The 19,950-nt window shown below is 36.4% G+C and overlaps 1 protein-coding gene across 3 annotated transcripts in view; it reads left to right on the top strand.

Moving 5' to 3' along the window:
- Positions 1-290: 290 nt before the first annotated feature.
- Positions 291-19,950, top strand: part of INPP4B (inositol polyphosphate-4-phosphatase type II B) — an 809,117-nt gene continuing 789,457 nt past the window's right edge. The window contains exon 1 of one of the 3 annotated variants that reach the window (XM_055384744.2): positions 291-641. The gene's annotated coding sequence lies outside the window, so the exon portion shown is untranslated. The remainder of the gene's footprint in view (positions 642-19,950) is intronic. The other 2 variants (XR_008679096.2, XM_019025935.4) reach the window with 2 other exon arrangements.

The raw sequence follows: 19,950 nt of genomic DNA, 5'->3' as shown, positions 1-19,950 counted from the left end.
AGCCCAGTCTGGGTGGGCGACCCAGCGGGCAGACGGGCCGCAGAAAGGGGTCGGGGTGCGGGGTGCGGGGTGTGAGCACACGGAGCCAGCGTGGTAATTTCGGGGTGGGCAGCCGGGCCACCATCTCCGTTCTATCAGTAGCGGGAAGCGAGCAGCGCCAGTTGCGCGACTGTCGCTGCCACGGCCGCCTCTACTTGGTCGCTGGTGACATTGGGAGGAGACCGCTTGGAGAGAGCAGAGGAGGAGGAAGAGGAGCGGGGAGGGTGGGGGTTGGGGTGGAAGAAAGTAGCAATTGTGCCAGGGGGCGTGTGAGCAGCCGGAGAGCCAGCCGCGCTGGTGACAACTTCTCTGGGGCGCGCGCGGGGCTGGTAGGCGAGGAGCGAGCAGGGAGCGCGGCCGAAGCCAGAGGCTGGGGGAGCTGCTGGAGCCTCGCGAAGCCGCGGCCGGCGCCCTGCGCCGTCGCCGCCGCCTGCTAGTTTCCTCCGGGTTCTCAGCCCCGGGTACTGAGGCTTCGGTCTATAAATAGCAGGTTACAGCTCCTCCTGGGCGCGCACACGCTCACACGCTTGCAAGAGAACGCAGGAAAGTCAGGCTAAAAGTGTCTGCTGCTGCTGCCGCCCCCCACTCCGCCTCCGGGAGAGGTAATTACCCGCCTGGGATCCTAGGGCTCGGTGGGGAATTTTGCAGGGTGGGGTGGTTGATGGTGGGTAATCCGGAAGGCGAGGGAGCGTGTCTGAGAGCGTGGCGGCACGTCTTGGAGGGGGGAGCCTGTCTGTTTTGTATCAAGTTTCTCAGTCTTGCAGCCTCCATCACCCCTCCAGCTCTTTAGCTTAAAGGGTGGGGTGGGCTGTCTCTCCTCGGCTGCTGGGGTACCCCTGTCACCGCGCCTACCCTCTGGCCGAGCGCCCCTCTGCCCGGCGCGCGCGCGTTTTCGCATTCTCACTCACACACGCACACTCTCCGGGCCCCCGTGGAACTCTGAGCTCTGGCCTCGCTGACCTTCCAAGGCTGCGCCCACCTGCGCTGTCCCTGAGAGACGCTGAGGTTGGCCCGGGCACTCGCTCTCACTTCCAATCCTGATGATCGCAAGCTGCCGCCGCCGCCGCCGCCGCCGGCCTCGGAAGAAGTCCTTAAGGAATAGAGGCAGTGGTGGGGAGTGAGGGTGACTGATGTTGGTGGTCCCTGTTGCCTTGTTTTTTGTTTTAAAAATAAAGAGCTCATCTCCTTGACCACCTTCATCCCACCCTCAACAACTCATTCTGGCAGAGAAGCCTGGCATGTCTTCTCTCGGCCATCAGGCAGCATCTCTTGTCCTTCCCCAAAGAGGTCTCGCTGAGAGAGGTTAGGGCCTTGGCGCAAGAGTGCCTGGGTTTGGAGGGGGGAGGTCATTGTTTCGGGTCTGAGAACTATGCTGCAGGCTCCTCAAGCTCTCTGGCGCTCTAGCAGGGCCCAGGGCCGGGGAATGTCTGGGAGCCTGGTTCCTGAATGTACTTTCAGGCTGGTAGCTGATATGAAGATGAGGATGCTAGAACCACATATACCTGTTTTTCCCCCTCCCCACGCTTCTGAATTCTCCCTTCTTTGGGGGCAGTAGTTTCTGCTCCTGGGGAGGCGGTGGAGAGGGGCCCAGCAATTTCTCTTTGGGGACAAGAGGGTGAGGAAGCACATATTGATTAGGTTGTTGCTGCTGCTGCACAAAACTTACTGGAAAAACCCGGTAGGGTTTTCTATTACTCTTGTTTTAATGATGTAAATTTACTCCTTTTCCTCTTTTATCTTCTCCCTAACCAGAACTAGTTTTCCTTTCTCTTTCTAGAATGTTATTTGGGTCATTATATTTTATGACTCCAGATGTTACATTTTGCATATCTCCTTCCTGTCAGTATGACAGACAGAACTTGTTTATAAAGGTGTGGCTCTGTAAGTAAAAGCCTAAAGACAGAGGATAAATTCATCTTCTCTCTCTCAAGATGAGCTCCAGATAGTTCTTTTATAGTGTACAACTACATTTCAAAGACCTTGCTTGAAAAAGGAATTTTCTTAATGAGTTCTGGACCAGAAATGGTAGTAATCTGACTCAATGATAAAGCAGCACATAAGGTGCAAGGAATCATCAACAGGGCAGCTGGCTGATGATGTGTAAGAAGTTGAGTAAAGCAAGGACTGGGCAAGTGGGCATTGTCAGTTCACATACTATGCACAGAAATGCATCCTCTCCTTTGTGCATTGATGCACATACGTGCATTATGTGTTCCTTTGTGATATAATCCTGTAAAGCATTGATAGGAAATGATCAATAGTTTTGTGAAAGGTACATGGGCATTGAAGGTTGAACTTCGTGAATTCGTAGTAATGTAAAATGCTATTGCAAAATGGATTGCTTTTTCAGTGTATTTCCTTAAAATGTGATGTAGAAGATTGTCCTTGAAAGGTTATGAAATGTGTGTGTGAAGATAGGCTAAATGCTCAGTGACATTAAGAAACATGTTTGCAGATTGAAATACTGCTCTTATTCTAGGAGAGTATTCTCTTTGATTAAGAAAATCAATATTTATTTGTGAGAAAATAATGATCATTATGATGTGCATATTTATAACTCAAATTTGCTTTTGACTCTTTATAAAGTGTAAGAACAACCAGATAGACCATTTAGTCTTGTCCTTCTATTTAAAGTAGCATGCAGTCAAAGGTATAGGCAGAAAATACTTTTAAAATGTTGTGTTTGAGCTTCAGTTTGGGGCTGCAAATTGAATGACTTCATGTCTCATAAGATTTTTGTCAAAATACTAAATCGCTCTAATATCATAGACTCATCAGTTAAACTTGATTATAAAATAATGCTATTATATTTTAGTTGTTTGAAATGGAAAATCATTAAGCTTAGGGAAAAGCCAGATATTTGTTCTAAATTGTGCAAATTGAAAGTAATTAATTCCTTTCTGAAACCTTGGAGCATCTTCTAGTATAAGTATTATAAATCCCCAGATGGGTAACAAAGTTAACTTTCACTACCTTGAGGGAGAACCCAAGATGACAATTCTCTGAAAGACAGAAAAAAAACCTGCCAACTGATCTTAAAACTCATAGCAACCAAATGAGTGGCAGTTTCTAGGTAAGTATTTGACATCTGAGAACAAAAAGTTAAAGAAATTATGGAATCATAATTAGTGAGTAAAATGCTTACTGAATATCTATTACATTTTCTTATTTCATAGTGAGTAATGCCCAGTAGTACTAATATTAGATATACAAATATCATACCTAATCTGTATAAAATAAATTCTTGTCTTTCACAACTATGGGGATTTTAATAGATAGAAATGCCCTGTTTTAAATAATCTCAAGTTAAATGTTCAGGTGAAAGCTGTATGAGTCTCTTCTGTATTATGTACCTTAGTTTTTCAACATGTCCTGTATATCTTTCTAAAGCCTTAAGGAATCTTTTCCATAGGCCACTTTGTTAATACTTTTAAAAAATGTTGAGTTAGAAACCTTTGATTAGAGAGCTCTTTAGAGCATACTCTAATCATAGATACTATAATATTTAGGCTTCAGAAATGAGATTATTAAACAAATAATTTTAGTTTAAACATTTATTTTTAGATGAATCCAAATGATGATGCTATGATTGAATTTTGTTGTGCAAGATACATATAGTCTTTGTGTTCTAAAACTTTAGAGCAGTGTATACCTAGAAAAGATCAGTATATACCTAGAAAAGACATTAAGATATGTGCAAAAATTTTAATTACTCTTTCAGTCTCAGGCACAATGGTCACTTGAATCAAACTGTGTTAGTTTATTTTTTTAAATATATTTTTACTGCCTTGTAGATTAAAAGAAACATTTAAAATGTTTAGGAAATTTTATGGACTACATTATATATAATTTATATACATATATTTATATATATCCAGTATATTATATATAGTAATATATATGATTATATATAAATACATATAATAATCATATATATTTCTATATATCATAATTTATATATATTTTGATATATATGATATATATAAATTTATATATATCATATATATTTATATATAATTATATATTTATATATCAGTATATTATGTTAGGATTATTATATATAGATATATTATATTAATATTATATTATATTAATATATTATATTTATTATATATTATATTAATATATTAATATTATATTATGTTATATAGTAACATAATATATTATGTTAGGATTATTATATATAAATATATTATATATTATACATATAATAATACAATATCTATCTTATATATCATATATTATATATTGTATATAATAGATATTGTATATATTATATACATATAATATATGTAATAGTTTTTTAAATAAGGCACAGTTGTACTCACTATCTTATTTCTTATTTCTTGGAAGTATCTTGCTATCAATGGTATACCATAAGGCCAATGGAATATCTAGGAGCCAGAACTTTAGATTTTTTTCAATGGACTGTGTAATTTCACCAAACATTAGCTATTATAATAGATGCCATTCCAGCATGATGTGAATTGGGTTTCAATACAGTATATGTCCTTAAATAATATATTTAAAACTGAGTTTCTTGAGTTGCAGTATTTTGAGTAAATTCTATCTTCTGTATTAGGCAGCCATGCCAACTTGGTGTCCTGATTTTAAATAGCCCTATGAAGAACTAAGTGAAATAGAATTGGCAGTAATTTGTTTAATCTGATTAAAGGAAATTTTGAGAAGTTTTTCAAATCATGTGGTTTTGGTTATACACTTCTTTGGGAATTATCTAAATCAATAATATTCAAGGGAATGAAGGCAACATCTCCTCCCTTAAAAGGAGAGCATCTATCTATCTATCTATCTGTCTATCGATCTATCAATCAATCGATCTAGCTATCTGTGTCTATCTATCTTTACATACTCTTCTGGTTATGAAAATAAAGCAATACAACAAACAATGGTGAAATTACTCAATTGTTTTTCTTTGTTGTTTTACAAGGATAGAAAAGTTTGCGAGATACACAGACAACTTTAATTGTCATGTGTATCTCATGATCACATGATCATGATCACAAAAGTACTGTTAGTGATCAGTTAACACTCTATGATGTCTTTTTCAACATCTTCTTATGCGAAACTCGCTAGATAACCACATATTCCACTTAGAGATTAGCATACATCACACTCATAAGAGAATAGCTGCATAATTGATGCGCAGTAGTTAAAAATCACTTTTTTTAAAAAAAGTAAAAATTTCTTGTCTTCCTTAACAAAACCTGAAAATCACTTTTTTTTAAAAAAGAGAGGATGTCTTTATTAACAAAACTTGCAATTTTTTATATTAACTAATCCACTCAGATCTTTTAAATTTTAATTTGAGATGGGTGTGATTTTATGGTATATGTCATTGCATTTATCTACAATAGCATTGTTATTTTGAAGGAATTATGAATAAATTATTTTAGACCTGTTGTTCTGAATAAATTTTGTTTAAAATATAGCATTTCCACTTTGTGGAAGACATCCATTGTGCATTTGGTGTTAAAGAGACGTTTAGCACTAGGTGGCAGTGTGCAATGCTTAGAAACCTTGAGTCATTTTAAGTGCAATATATTCATTTTTTTAAAAATTTTCTTTTAAACATAATTTATTTATATCATAGTGAGTTAATAAAGTTAAAGTCAACAGGCACCTAAATTCTTAGTAGTATATTCAGAAGATCGATTATGAGTAATACTTTAAAGATTTGATTGTAATATTTAACACACTGCTTTTATGTGAGATCTGCTTATTTGAGGAACTGTTAGGAATTAATTAAATTAAATATGCTAAAATTCTGTTTGTGTCTGGGTAAGAGAAAGGAAAAAACAAAATTAAATGAACATGATAGAAAAAAACTTATGATTATTCTAAAATAGATATTGTATTAACCATTTGCATTTTTAATCCTAATCCCCTCACAGCATCTGCTGAGCAAATTCTTTTTTTCTAGGAGTCAAAGACTATAATTATTATTTTTTTTCTGTTGCATTGCCCTTGGAAGAATGCAAAAAAAGTGCAAATTACCTCAATGAAGCTTCAGCAGATCCCCTAATGTCCTCTGTTATAGTGATGACCCAGTCACCAGTGACCAAATTGAATCAGCCATGTAGTACTATAATTTATTGGTTACAATGACAGCTGAAACTTGTTTTACAATTTCTTCTTGGTTAAGCTGGATATATACACCCCTGCCTTTGGCTGAATAATTAAATTATGGGACATAGCTGAGTCAATTAATTTATTCTGTCATCTGTGCATCAGAATGCGATCTCTGTATTAAGTGTCTGGTTGGAATGTCCTCAAGATCAATGTGGTGGACATTTCAGCCATGTTCACTGGATGTGGCTATTGTAAGAATGGAGAACAAAGAAATTAACTTAATGAACCCAAATTGGCATAATTAAGAAATGCATTTCCTTTTTTAAAAGCTTTTTATTATGTAACATTTCAAAGGTAGAAAATAAGAGTAGTACAATGCACTCCCACATACCCATCAGCCAGTTTCAATAATTGTCAAATTGTGGCCATTCTCATTTCATTTACAATCCCACTCACATTTTCCCTCTTAGGAGTTTTTGGAAGCAAACCTTAGAAGTTACATCAAAAGAAATACACTTACAAAGCAGATATTTACAAATATTTTTATCATACAAAGGAAAATTTAAAAAATAGTTACTATAGTAAAAACACTACATATTTTACTTTAAAAGTCCAAACTCTTGGCATTAGGTAAATTAAGTACTTGAACTTGTTAACATGATTGAGGTATAGACTTCAGTTTATGTTCTATGTCATTTTTGTTGTTGTTGTTGTTGAGATGGAGTCTTGCTCTGTCGCTCAGGCTGGAGTGCAGCCTCTGCCTCCCGGGTTCCAGTGATTCTCCTGCCTCAGCCTCCTGGGTAGCTGGGATTACAGGCGCACACTACCATGCCAGGCTAATTTTTGTATTTTTATAGAGATGAGGTTTTACTATGTTGGCCAGGCTGGTCTCGAACTCCTGACCTCAGGTTATCCACCCGCCTTAGCCTCCAAAAGTGATGGGACTACAGGCATGAGCCTACCAGACCCAGCCAAAGTTTTACTTTTATAAGCGGCAGACATTGTAGATATAGCAGACCCATGGAATACAAGAACTTAGCTTTTCATGAGTCAAGCTTTTACCATCCATCTTTAAAGGTACATGACATATAGTAAGCTATAATTTTACTGAGGTGTGAATTTAAGTCACATCCTTTTGGAGACTGAACTTTCAGTGAGTGAGTCCAGCCAGTGGCCTGGCAGCCACACCCTCATGTAACTTGAAGCACTGGTTGACATATTCTGTCACTTTCTAGGGCAGTCTGTGGTGAGTGTGTTTGAGAACTGGGGAATCTGAGAAATTGTTTGGTTTTCCCCTTGGAGAATGTCATTGATCTCCTGAAATACACCTTTTGGATTTCATATAGAGTTGAAGTTTTAGATGAATAGAATTTTTTCAGATTTTAAAAACTTGATGATAACCACTATGTATGAATCTTTGTGACATTAAGTATCTAAAAGCAAATATAATTCCATTGTAAAACAATGTGTAATTTGTACCTAAAGGGTTTATGCCATGGTGTGTTTTTTATACTTGCAAGTTATATAGGGAGCAAAGCATATGTATAATTTTCTTAATATTAGATACATACTTTTTTGACTTTTTTTGAAATTTACTGCAATATTTTTTCATATGATATGTTTTAAAGACTGCCTCCCAATTTATTCATGCTATTCATATCCTTTTTCCTATTTTATATTTTGGGTAGGAGTAAAGAAGAGTATACACTCAGATTAGTGTAATGAGAAATAATTGATACAGCTGGCTTCTACTCAATTTCTAGGATTTCTTTCTTTTTTTTTCCTACTCTCTATTTTTCTGATTATAAATGTACTAAGTCTCCATTGAAAAAAAAATGGGAAGTAGAGAAAAGCCCAAAGAGTCAGAAAAAAAATCATCAAAAGACAATATTGTTAGAATTATATCATATTTACTTCTAGAGTTTGTGTGATTCTTTCATATAAGTTGAGATATATTGTGTGTGTGTGTATGTGTGTGAAAAATGAATGCCTGCTTTTTGTCACTTAGAATTCTATAGTTCAATTCAATTGAATTATTGATTGAGTCTTACTATTTGCCAGCTACTGTGATAAGCTCTGTTCTGGTTCACAGCAATAAATACTTAAAAAAAAAAAACCACCACTTTCCCATGGCTGTAAGCACTTGTCTAACTTTTCATTGCTGTTTAATAGGCCTATGAATTATTATCAATTGTTTAGCCTTCCCTCTCAACTTAGACCTTAAGATTATTGGTAATGTTTTTGCTATCACAGTGTGATGGATATTTTCTGTATGATCTCATTTTTTTATATTCCTTGTCTATTTTTCTCATTATTTTTCTTAGGAGTGATTCCTAAATGTGATATGCTGGATAAAGGGTATGAGCCTTTTAAAAGTGCCTTATACATATTACCAAATTGCTTTCCAGAAAGCTTGCACTCATTTCATTCTTTCTGGAAGATATAAATCATTTTGCCATCCTCACCAGTATTGAGGGATTTTTTTTAAAGTTTGTTAATTGGAAAGGTGAATGTGATTGTAACAACAACAACAAAAGCTAAAATTTATTGAGCCCCTCTTATAGACAATTTACCATGCAAAACCTTTATAGTATCTCATTTACTCTTTGCAACAACATAAAGGGGGGACAATATTTTCATTCCTATTTTAAATGTTCGAAAACTTATTTTTTGAGAGGTTAAGTGACTTACCCAAGATCACATGGCAGGTAAGTGGTAGAATTGGGTCTTGGACCAAGATTGATTTTATTCAGAAGTCTAGGCTTTAAAGTACTATGCAATATATCCATGTAACAAGACTGTATTTGTACTCCTTAAATTTATACAAATAAAAAAAGTACTATATTCTTCTACTATTGTTTGAGATTGAACATTTTTGAAATGTGTATTTTTATTTGTACTTCATTTTGTAGTGCTAATTCATATCTTTAACCTGTTTGCATTTTGAGACCTTGGTTTTCCTTTCATTATTCTTATTCTTATTCTTATTCTTATTCTTCTTATTATTATTTTTGAGACTGGGTTTCCCTCTTGTCATCCAGGCTGGAGTGCAGTGGAGCAATCTCGGCTCACTGTAACCTCCGCTTCCAGGGTTCGAGTGATTCTCCTCCCAAGTAGCTGGGATTACAGGCACGTGCCACCACGCCCGGCTAACTTTTGTATTTTTAGTACAGGCAGGGTTTCACCATGTTGGTGAGGCTGGTTACGAACTCCTGACCTCAAGTGATCCACCCGCCTCGGCCTCCCAAAGTGCTGGGATTACAGGCATGAGCCACCACACCTGGCCCCTTTCATTAATTTTTAAATGTCCTTTACATATTAGGGTAAGAATACTGACCTGTTGTCATTTATGTTATTAATATATATTTTTTAACATACAAAAGTTGAAAATGTGTTTATGGATAAGTTGAATGTCGTATTTCTTGTGTGTGTGTGTGTGTGTGTGTGTGTGTAGACAGTACTTTTTCATTTACCTAAATTAGGTTTAAATTTACCTAAATTGTTTTTCTCTTAGAAAAATTTATATCTAATTCTTTAATTATTTTTTTCCTCTCTAGTCTATCCAACACTTTTTTTGTTGTTGTTATATGATGTGAGATAAGGATTAAATTGATTTCTTCTTAAAAATGGTTAAGCGTTTTTCCAACAGCAGTTTTTAAATAATTCCTCTATTTCCCACTTGTTTGTGTTTCTATTACCTCATATTACATTTTATTTTTCTAGAGGTATACACACACGTGTGCACACACACACACTTACACACTCTCACCTAGATTTCTGGTTCTGGTACATCGATTTAATTATATCAAACAAGCTTAAATGTCATTGCCATTTCCTTAATATCTGATAGGATTGATACCTTCTTCTTGATTTTCTCTGACGTGTGTGTGTGTTTGTGTGCCCCTTTTAAGACATTCTCACTGATATTTCTTCCAAACTAATTTTAGAATAATGTTGTAAAGCTGTGCCAAAATATTTTTAGATTTCAGTTGAAGTTTCATTGAGTGAATAAATGGAATTGAGGAGAATTAGATTTCAAAATTTAGTCTTATTATCCAGTAACCTGTGGTATCTCTCACTAAAGATTTGATTTTTGGGGACTTTTCATGCCATATGCAAGGCTCATGCTAGACATCAGTGATTTTGCCAAAACATTTTCTTTTTTCATGCTTCACTCTTCAAAAAGACTAAAGAATTACGCACCATACCCTATGCCCCATAGCACCCCGTTAGCTTCAATCATTCATGTTCACATGTTTGGCCTAATGGTGTCTCACGGTCCTCCAGGAAGGGAAACATGAAGCTTGAAAATGTTTCTTTACAATTTCTGTGCCACAACTCTGCTCTTAAATTATTTTATTTACATTAACCTAAGAAGATATACTCAGTATAAATATTTAAAGAATGAATACGAATAATAGTTAATTTCTTAAACAGCTCACTCAGGTGTCATAACATTATCCAAAATTATCTATTACTTTGTATAACAACAAAACACAATGCAGCAAACATTGCTCAGTGTGATATTTTGTTTCCATTTCAAATCTGACAAAATTATCCCTAAAATAATAGACTTTTGGCCCATTACAATAGAGTGGCAAAGTTGGATATCTAGCCTGAAACTCTAGTTCATGTATTTGGGTCTATATTCTAGTTATAGACATTTTTTAAAATGAAAATAGTCCAGAACTATTTTCATACATATAAGCTGTTTATTTATTTCTTAAATGCTGCATAACTATATACTATAGTTCTCTTTCTGTGACCTTGGTATACGAACAAATTTACTTATTAAAATCACGCAGGAGAGAAAGCCTTGCTTTTGTTAACAAGAGCCCTGTGGTTTATCCTGAAGCTGAGGCTTATTTATCTCTGGCTAGTGTGCCCTATATCTCCTAGTGCTGTCTCAGGAAGCTGCATATAGATAAGATGGATAAATATTGTGTGGAGGCATCTTCAGGCCTACTTATCTACTCCTCAATTCCAGCTGTGTTGTTTCCAAGGGCAATTCTTCTGTGTGGTGGGAATTGTGTGTCTAAATTATATGCGAGCTATAAGCTTTGGGAATGTGGAAGGACCATATTTACCTTTCTGCCTAAAACTGCAGGGGATTCCACATGGGTGGGTTACCAAGTCAGATTCTACTACTAACATCCACTTTCCTTTTCATAGGCTAGATAATTGAGCTCAGCAACAAATGAAAACAGGTGAAGAGCTTATAATTTCCTTTTGTTAAGATTCTCGAATTTCCATGCTTCGGTTTACATGTTTCTTTTGGGTTGAGTGTTTGAAGCAACATGAACAATGCCCTAACAGTGATGAGAAGCCCCTCAAAACCTCAAGGGAGTTTTTCTCCCACTTATTTAAATTTTCTTGTCAGAATCTCTTAGGCGATGTGGTACTGATAAAGAGTGCATGTGAGAGAAAAAGAGATCAATGTAGATACTGCAGAACAAAAACATTGCAATGGGATTCTAAATCATACTACATTTAACTTGGGACCCTAACTTACACAGACATGTATTTTCTGTTTCCAACACATTGGTCCACAAAAACATTAATTATAATAAAAAATGAGAAGATTTTATGGAAAATACAGTCTTAGTTCAAGAAGGTACCCTCAAGGACCTCTAGTTTTACTATTCCCGTGCTCCATTTTAGGATGACCAGCATCTTGATTTGGTTGAGACCGAGGAGTTTCAGTGCCAGCACCAGGAGGTACCCAAGCAAATGGAATGGTGGCAACTTTGTCTCCACAAACAAAAAAGTATAGGGAGAGCAACAGGTAGCATTTTTAAAAAAGTCTGTTGTAGTTAGTAGAAAGGAGTGACAGGTTTTGGTATTTGAGTGTTACCTGAACATCCTACGAATAATAATCACCTCAGAGATGTTACAAAATCTGGATTCATTGTCCTTTGCTGGCAGAAACTGGGTATTTCTTATTTATGTGCTTATCCTTATTTATTCATAATTTATTCCCTGCATACTTCCAAAAATGATTTGAGATGGCTTACAGTAAAACCACATAAAAATATCGAGTTTTTACAGCAATTCAATAATAATGTAAAATATATATTTTGGAGCTTGGCTACATGTTAGCATGCCTTTAAAATTAAATTTGATAATATGAATACTAACTAGTACAAAATCTGAGGTGCTTTAGGTAGAAAAATATATTGGGACATTCAAAAATCACTACCCGGATTCCCATGATTTTGGATAAAAAGGTAGCAATTATTTGAGCAATTATTTGGTGTTATAAATTTCCCACCAGATAGTCTGGGTGAACTATTGAGGTGAGGCCTGGGATAGAAGAGCTTTGGGCTCATCTAAATAGGAATGGCAGTTTTGTTCACATGCATGCTTTTGATTTTGGCTTTGCACATTCTAGCATTAGAAACAGTTGCTAGAATGCAACTGAACAAACTTGCATTTATTAAAAAGACCTGGTGCTAGCTGAGGTGGGAGGTTCGCTTGAGCCCAGAAGTTTGAGTCCAGCCTGGATAACATAGCAATACCCTGTCTTTAAAAAAAAAAGTCATTGTATTCTATCTGAGTCTTTTTTTCTCCATATATTGTATAAGGATAATAACTATTTCACAGATTTGTAATAATAATTAGTGTGATTGTCTAAAAATGACATAAATATATAAAATTATAGTATTAATAATATCAACAGCTATTAATATGATTGTTATTGTTATATTCTATACTTAATGATCATTTAGGATGCAATTACAGCTTTACCTGTATTTATGAGAAACTATATAAATTCATCTTGGGTGATGTGGGTGGCTGAGCATATTTAATAGAGAAGAATATTTACTCTTATTTAGCTGCCTGTTAAAATGTTGAATTACAAGTACACTCAATTGACTCTATGGGTATCATAAATAAAATTGCTGCATTATGTGTAGCACCCACCTAGAGCTTCTAGATGACAAAAACATATGTTTTTTTAAATTGAACTTGACTGTCTTTAAACAAACTATGTCTATTCACATGTCATGGTCTCCGCCATTCCCTATTGTCATATACCTGACCCACTTCACTTGTGTATATTATTTGCCTGTCCCTAAAAAAACTTGAGTCTTCCAAACTAGAAAAAAAAAAACTAGAAAAAAACCTTCCAAACAAGAAAAAAACCAAATGGATTACATATTCCCCAAACAATCCTTTGTGCATATTATCATGTAAAACAAGGCTTCAGCAAAAGGGAAGCAACATACACTTCACTGTTATGTTTTCTGACAGTGTTTTTATTTAAATACACTTTATGGCTGCTTAAGACCTAAAACTTGACTTAAAAATGATTGGTAGACTTGACATTCTTTTGTGAAATTTAAAAATCCAGTAAAAATTATTTGTGTGTGTGTGTGAAATGGATTAGGTATAAGACAGTGGGGGGGAGTAGAGACTGTGATATGTGAATAGACATGAGCTGTCTAAAAGCAATTAAATTAAATTTAAACAAATATTGTTACCCTGATCTGCCTAAAGCAGTTTAAATTCATATACTGGGTGTTCTTCACTTGAGCTTCAATTGATGGGAAAGAAAATGCCCTTTGGGAGTGGCTTACCACTGCGGTGGCCGGGGCCAGGTGGACTTTTCTCCCTTGTGGTTATGAAGTTGAAGGTGACTTCCAGTTCAGAAAGGCTAAAAGCAATTTATGTATCTGTAGGATCCTTTGCTTTGCCATTTGTCTCTTCTTTAAATTGGAAAATGGTTATTTAGCTCTGACTGGATCAATCTATTGAACATATACATGCTTCTGAAGATCCTATGATGACAATCATCATAAAATTGCCCAGGAATTGGAAATCTTTAATCATGCATTTTGAACATTCTAGCCAATTTTTTTTCATGGCCTAAAACACATTATAGTTGGAAGGAAACGTCTGTTGCTTTTCATGAGAGCTTTGGAACCCAATATGCTTCATTTACACGGTCATTTTATGTGCATCGGGCACACTTAAAAATTTTACTCGTCACTGAATTTTCTACTCGGCACATTCCACATAAGCAGAAATAAATGTCAACCTCCATCAAATCCACTGGTTAAAGCCATCCGTAGAAATTGGCAGCTAAATGTAGAAAAACCACTGTACATGCTGGATTGTTTTTCCCTCCTGTTGTCTTAGAAGATATGTCTTGAGCACAAAATATATTTTATTTTTAGGAAGGGTTTGTTTACGCCGGATGGTGCTAATGCTGCTAAGGTTTATTTGTACCATAGCTACTTACAGTGCAGATACCACGGGAATTTATACATACTGTAAGAACAATATATATAGGAAAAAAATAAATACACCTTGGGTGATAATTCTTCATTAAAATAACCATGGATTAAATCTCATTCTATGAAGCATCTTCTATCTCTTAATGGAGGACTGTTGTGAACTAACATTGCATGAACATTGCAGATATATTTGCTGATGTGTGAGGTGAAGTTTGTTTGCAGATTATTCAACATAAAGGCTTAATCTTGGGAAGAGGAAAAAATGCTTTTTGGAAAATATGAGAGGAATTTGTGTTTTTAGCCTAATCATAATTCATTGAAAACACAAGAGAATCTGTATGTACCATGTTCTTTAAATTAATGGATAGTGAGGAATCTTTCTTTACCCTTGTGAATCCTTGTAGAAGACATTTGCAGAGAAATTACCAGAGCTTCTCTCCCGTGGGGAGATTAATGTTTTAATATGCAAAAGCAGACAAGTCACAATTCTTTTGCTCAATGGCACTCTGAGCTGCACAGTTTTACTGCTTTATTTTCCCCTTATATCCTATCTTCCTGAAGACTTCTGTACAGTCAAATAGAGCCACTAAAGCAAAGCCATATCTGGCCTGCACTTGAAGACTCTGCTATATAGAACCATCAAGCAACTGTGACTTAGATCTGGGGGAATAACTATCTACATGGCAGTATTGAGATCTTCTTGCTTATCCATTTCTTTGGAATTTATTACTCGATTTACTGGCATCAAAGCTGAGTAGTAGAAAATGGGTGAGGGGAGGATGTATCCTTAGGTCCTCTCACATCTTTGTTTCCAGAAAAAGTAGAAGGCAATAAAAAGCAGTTCTTTAATGACCCACCACCCAATCTGCTACACTCTTGCATCTATTTTTTTTTTCCTTTTTTCAGACAGGGTCTCACTCTGTCACCCAGGCTGGAGTGCAGTGGTGTGATCTTGGCTCACTGTAGCCTCTGCTTCCTGGGCCCAGCTGATCCTCCCACCTCAGCCTCCCTAGTAGCTAAGACTAGAGGCGTATGCTACCACACCTGGATAATTTTTTTTTTTTTTTTGTAGAGACAGCGTTTTGCTATGTTGTGTAGGCTAATCTCTAACTCCTGGGCTCAAGAAATCCTCCCATCTCTGCCTCCTAAAGTGCTGGGGTTACAAGCATGAGTCACTGTGCCTGCCCCGCTCTTGGCTCTTGTTGCCATTCTCTTCTTTCTACATAGGTAAACTAAGCCCTGAACCTCTGCATTCAATCCTGTTTCCTCCTGCAGTCTCAGGGATCTCTATGTGGCCATTATTCCTTGTCTCCAGTATCTTCACCTCTCCTTCTCCTCTGCCTCTTTTCTTCCAGCAGGGAACACACTCAAGATTTCCACACATTAAAAGATTAAGACTCCCTCTCCACTCCATATTCCCCTCTAGCTAGCCTCTTTTCTCTTCCGTGGCAGAGGCAAGGATCTTGGCAGAGGTGGTCAGCATTTTCTATACCTTTCCATTTCATTATAGTCTGGACTCTACCTCCACAACTCCAGTGAAATTGCTTTTGTCAAGGTCACTAAAAGAGAGAGACTTCGTATTACATTTCATAGGTACTTCTCTGTCTTCATTTTACTTGACCACTTGGCAATATTAAATTGCATTAATCCCTTAGAAAAATTCTTGCTTTGGTTTTCTTGATACTGAATTTTCTTTTTATTAAATTTAATTTTTGAATATAAAATATCTTGGAGATATATATGTATCTATATATGTGTAGATACATGTATCTATAACCATTAGATCAGTTTGGGTAGACTTGACCTCTTGTAATGTTGATGATAACCTTTGTATTCATGAACACAATACATCTCTCTCTTCCGCAGTGTTTTTCAATAGAGCTTAAACATTTGCTCTAGAAAGGTCCTCTACATCCTGTGCCAGATTTATTCTTAAACATCTCATTTTTATTGTAGTTATTAAAATGGTATAATTTTTAAAATTAAATGTTTTAATTATTTGTTAATGGCATATAGAAATATTATTGATTTTAATGTATTGACTTTATCAGTCCCGTTACTAAATTCTCATGTTAGTTATTTTCTGTAACTTTGGTATTTTCTAAGTAGAACATTTGTTGTAATAAAAGTCTATTGCTAGTAAATGTTCTTGATTTCTGTTTATCTTAAACTGCTTTGTATGGAGCTTGCTGTTGAATGATAATGTTATACAATTTCAACTTGACAGTTTTTCTTTCAGCACTTTGAGGATATTGCTCCACAGTTTTCTGGCTTCTATTGTTACTATTAAGAATTTCACTGTCAGTGTAATTGCCATTTCTTTGGAGTGCTCTGTCTTTTTTTTCTGGTTAGGATAAAGGCTAACCACAAGGAATAGTGCAGAAACTCAGGAAAAGCATCAACACAACTCTAAGTGAGGGAGAAGTCACTGGAATTAAGAAGAAGGGAAGCTTTGTGGAGCAGGTCCACGTAGAGGGAGCAATGACTTCTGTCAAAAGGCACAGCCAGTCCTCGGGACCTCACAGGGCAAAAGCCAAGGGCATAAACACCTGGACTCACTCTCCCTCCTCCGTCTGATCTACCTGTGCTCCACATTGGCTAAAGTCCATCAGAAGTCAGGGGTCATTATATGATTGCTACGATGATTCCTACAGGTTAGCTTTCTGATGGCAAAGAGCATGGTGGAAAAGCTGAGAAGAGTGAATCCAAGTCAACATAAAATATTCAGCCCCTGATATTTTCTTTTCTCTTCAAACTTGTCTAGTCATTTTTGACTTCTTGCTCCTTTTTCGAATTTTAATTCCGTCTCTTATTTCTTTGGGCACTTCATGCATAGTTATTTATGTTGTGTCTGTTAGTTCTGATATCTTAAGTCTCACTCTCCCTCCTCCCTCTGATCTACCTATGATCCACCCTGGCTAAAGTTCATCAGAAGTCAGGGGTCATGATACAATTTCTACGATGATCCATACAGGTCAGCTTTCTGAGGGCAGAGAGCATGGTGGAAAAGCTGAGAAGAGTGGATCCAAGTCAACATAAAATATTCAACCCATTATATTCTCTTTTCTCTTCAAACTTGTCTAGTCATTTTTGATACTTCTTGCTCCATTTTTGAATTTTAATTCTGCCTCTTATTTCTTTGGGCACTTCATGCATAGTTATTTATGTTGTGTCTGTTAGTTCTGATACCTAAGTCTCGAGGTTCAATAACTGTTGGTTGTTTCTGCTATCTCTTGCTCACTATGGCTTGTTTTCTTGAGTTTATGTTCATTTTTCAGTGTAAGCCCACTCTTGTCTAAAATTAATCTCTGCTATTCTTAAGGGATCTGAGTTGAGGAACTTTTTCTCCAACGAGGATTTGCATTTTTTTTCTGTAAGATATCATGGACTTCCACTAGCCCTCTCTGTCTAAGTAGAGTCTTTTAAACCTTGGACTTATGTAAAAGAATGATTATATGTACAGTATTTTAGATAAGGTTATCAATTTTTTTCATGCTGAGAACTATGGTAGAGATCAACAGATTTCTTCAGCTGCTGTTCCTTTTTTGATAGGTAGAAATATTCCAGCCCAGCTTTTATGGATGATATTTCACTTTTGAGTATTGTGTATGCTATATGGGGCTCAGGTCATCCACCCCACATAACATAGATTTAAGGCCTTAATATCTATTCTCATATACCTGGACATTAAACTCCCCAAGGCCTAGTTTCCTGACATTTTATATTTGTCTTATCCTTTTTAAATTTATTTAAATTTTAATTTGCCACAGAGAGATTTTCTTTAATTTCTTGTGAGCTCAGCATTGCGTATGTTATGGCAATTTGTCTGAAATCTAGGACTTTGGTGTGAAAGAAGATCATCAGTTCTCCCATTTATTCACCCTTTTTCTTGCCTTGTCACCCTTTGCAATATCATTTTCCTGATTATCCTTTAAGTTTTGGGTACCTCAGAGTTCTGTTCAACTCCCTTTTTCCATATCACCTTACACTTACAAATTCATTATTATTTAACTCACAAACTACCGTAATCTTTATGTGGGCAGGAATTGTCTTGGTATTTTTCACCAATATCTCCTTAGTGTTTAGCATAACATCTAGCACATAGTTCTTGTCCAATTCACATGTGTTGAATGAATGAGAGAAAGAAAGGACCATTAACGTGTCTCAACAGAAAATGATTAATTTGTTTTTTCTGTAGATAGGGAGGGTAGAACAGCAACAGAATCATAATGGATAAATATTTTCATTTTACTTCACTTTCCTGAAGTTTGGACTTCTCTTTAGGAAATATATTTCTGACTCTAACTTTGTCTCTACCTTCATGCTATAGACAATGTTAAGTATGTTTACCCCTTTCTTAAAAATATGTACAGCTGTAATGTACTTGAGCAAATTCTAAATTGTTTCTGTTCATGATGAGACTTTCACTCTACCCAGGGGGATATTATTGCACCTTTTTTGGTGAATGGTAACAAATTATTATTGGCTTTTTTCCAATTTATACGAGGACCTTCTAGTTTGTGTGTGACTTTGTTAAGTTGGATGACTGGACTTGAAGACTTAGGTTCAAGTGGAGCAGATAAAATAAAATTAAGTTCTGCAAATATTCAGAGAATACGACACTAGAATATGTAGATGAGCACTTGAAGTGCACAGAGGGATAGGAGTAGGGTGAAATCTGACTTTATCAATATTGCATGGCTCTTACACTAACAACATGGGGCTGGCTGGTGTGTTTAAGTTTCTTCCCACAGAGGATAGTATGAAGAACAAGCTACTGCTGTGTGGGGTGAAACCAAAGACTGACCCTCAGAATAAAGCACTTGCAGCTTTCCAAACAACAGGCCTAGAAAGTGAATGACTATTAGGCACAGTATGGCAGGCAGACCCTGATTTGCGTTCTACAGTGAGGTTTGAAAACAATGGTGGGGAAGATGACTTTGGCATAATAGGGGCTACCGAAAGGCACCAATAGGCCTGTGGACAAAGAGATGCTGCTGCAAATTTCAGTAGCTACACAGGAAAAGCCATTTCAACAACAGTGACAAGCTTCCAAGAGCTTTTAATGACGAAAATGGTTATTGTGCTTCATCTGGGCTATTTTAAAGAGCTTGCTGGGTCATTCACTCTTTCTGTATGTTAGAAGCTGAAGAGTTGAGTTTGTGAAGACCAAAGTGGAGAGAGCTCTTATCAGAGTGAATGGAAACACAGGCTTAGCTGGCTGTGAGTTTCCACGGAGAAATAGCAGTTGAAAAGAACAGTATCTTGGGTGAGAACACTGTAACCAAAATATCAGAGAGGCAGAACTTGTTCAGGAGGGCAGATATTGTAAAATTTTAAATTTTAATTTAAAATTTTAAGAGATTTGAATGGGAAAGTTTTGTTTGTTTGCTTTGGTTTTATTTGTGTGTGTGTGTGTGTGTGTGTGATTTTATGAACACAATTTAGCATTAAGAGAATGGAAAAGGGGACAGGATTCAGTGCCTACTGGGACTCAGATTTGAGGACACCAGGCAAAATCTGCAAGGGCAAATCTAAAGGACATGTACTTCTTAGGTAATATGCTGAAGCCAATGCTATT

This window comes from Gorilla gorilla, chromosome 3, assembly GCF_029281585.2.
Source record: "Gorilla gorilla gorilla isolate KB3781 chromosome 3, NHGRI_mGorGor1-v2.1_pri, whole genome shotgun sequence".
Lineage (NCBI taxonomy): Eukaryota > Metazoa > Chordata > Mammalia > Primates > Hominidae > Gorilla > Gorilla gorilla.
This window is presented reverse-complemented; position numbering and strand designations above follow the sequence as displayed.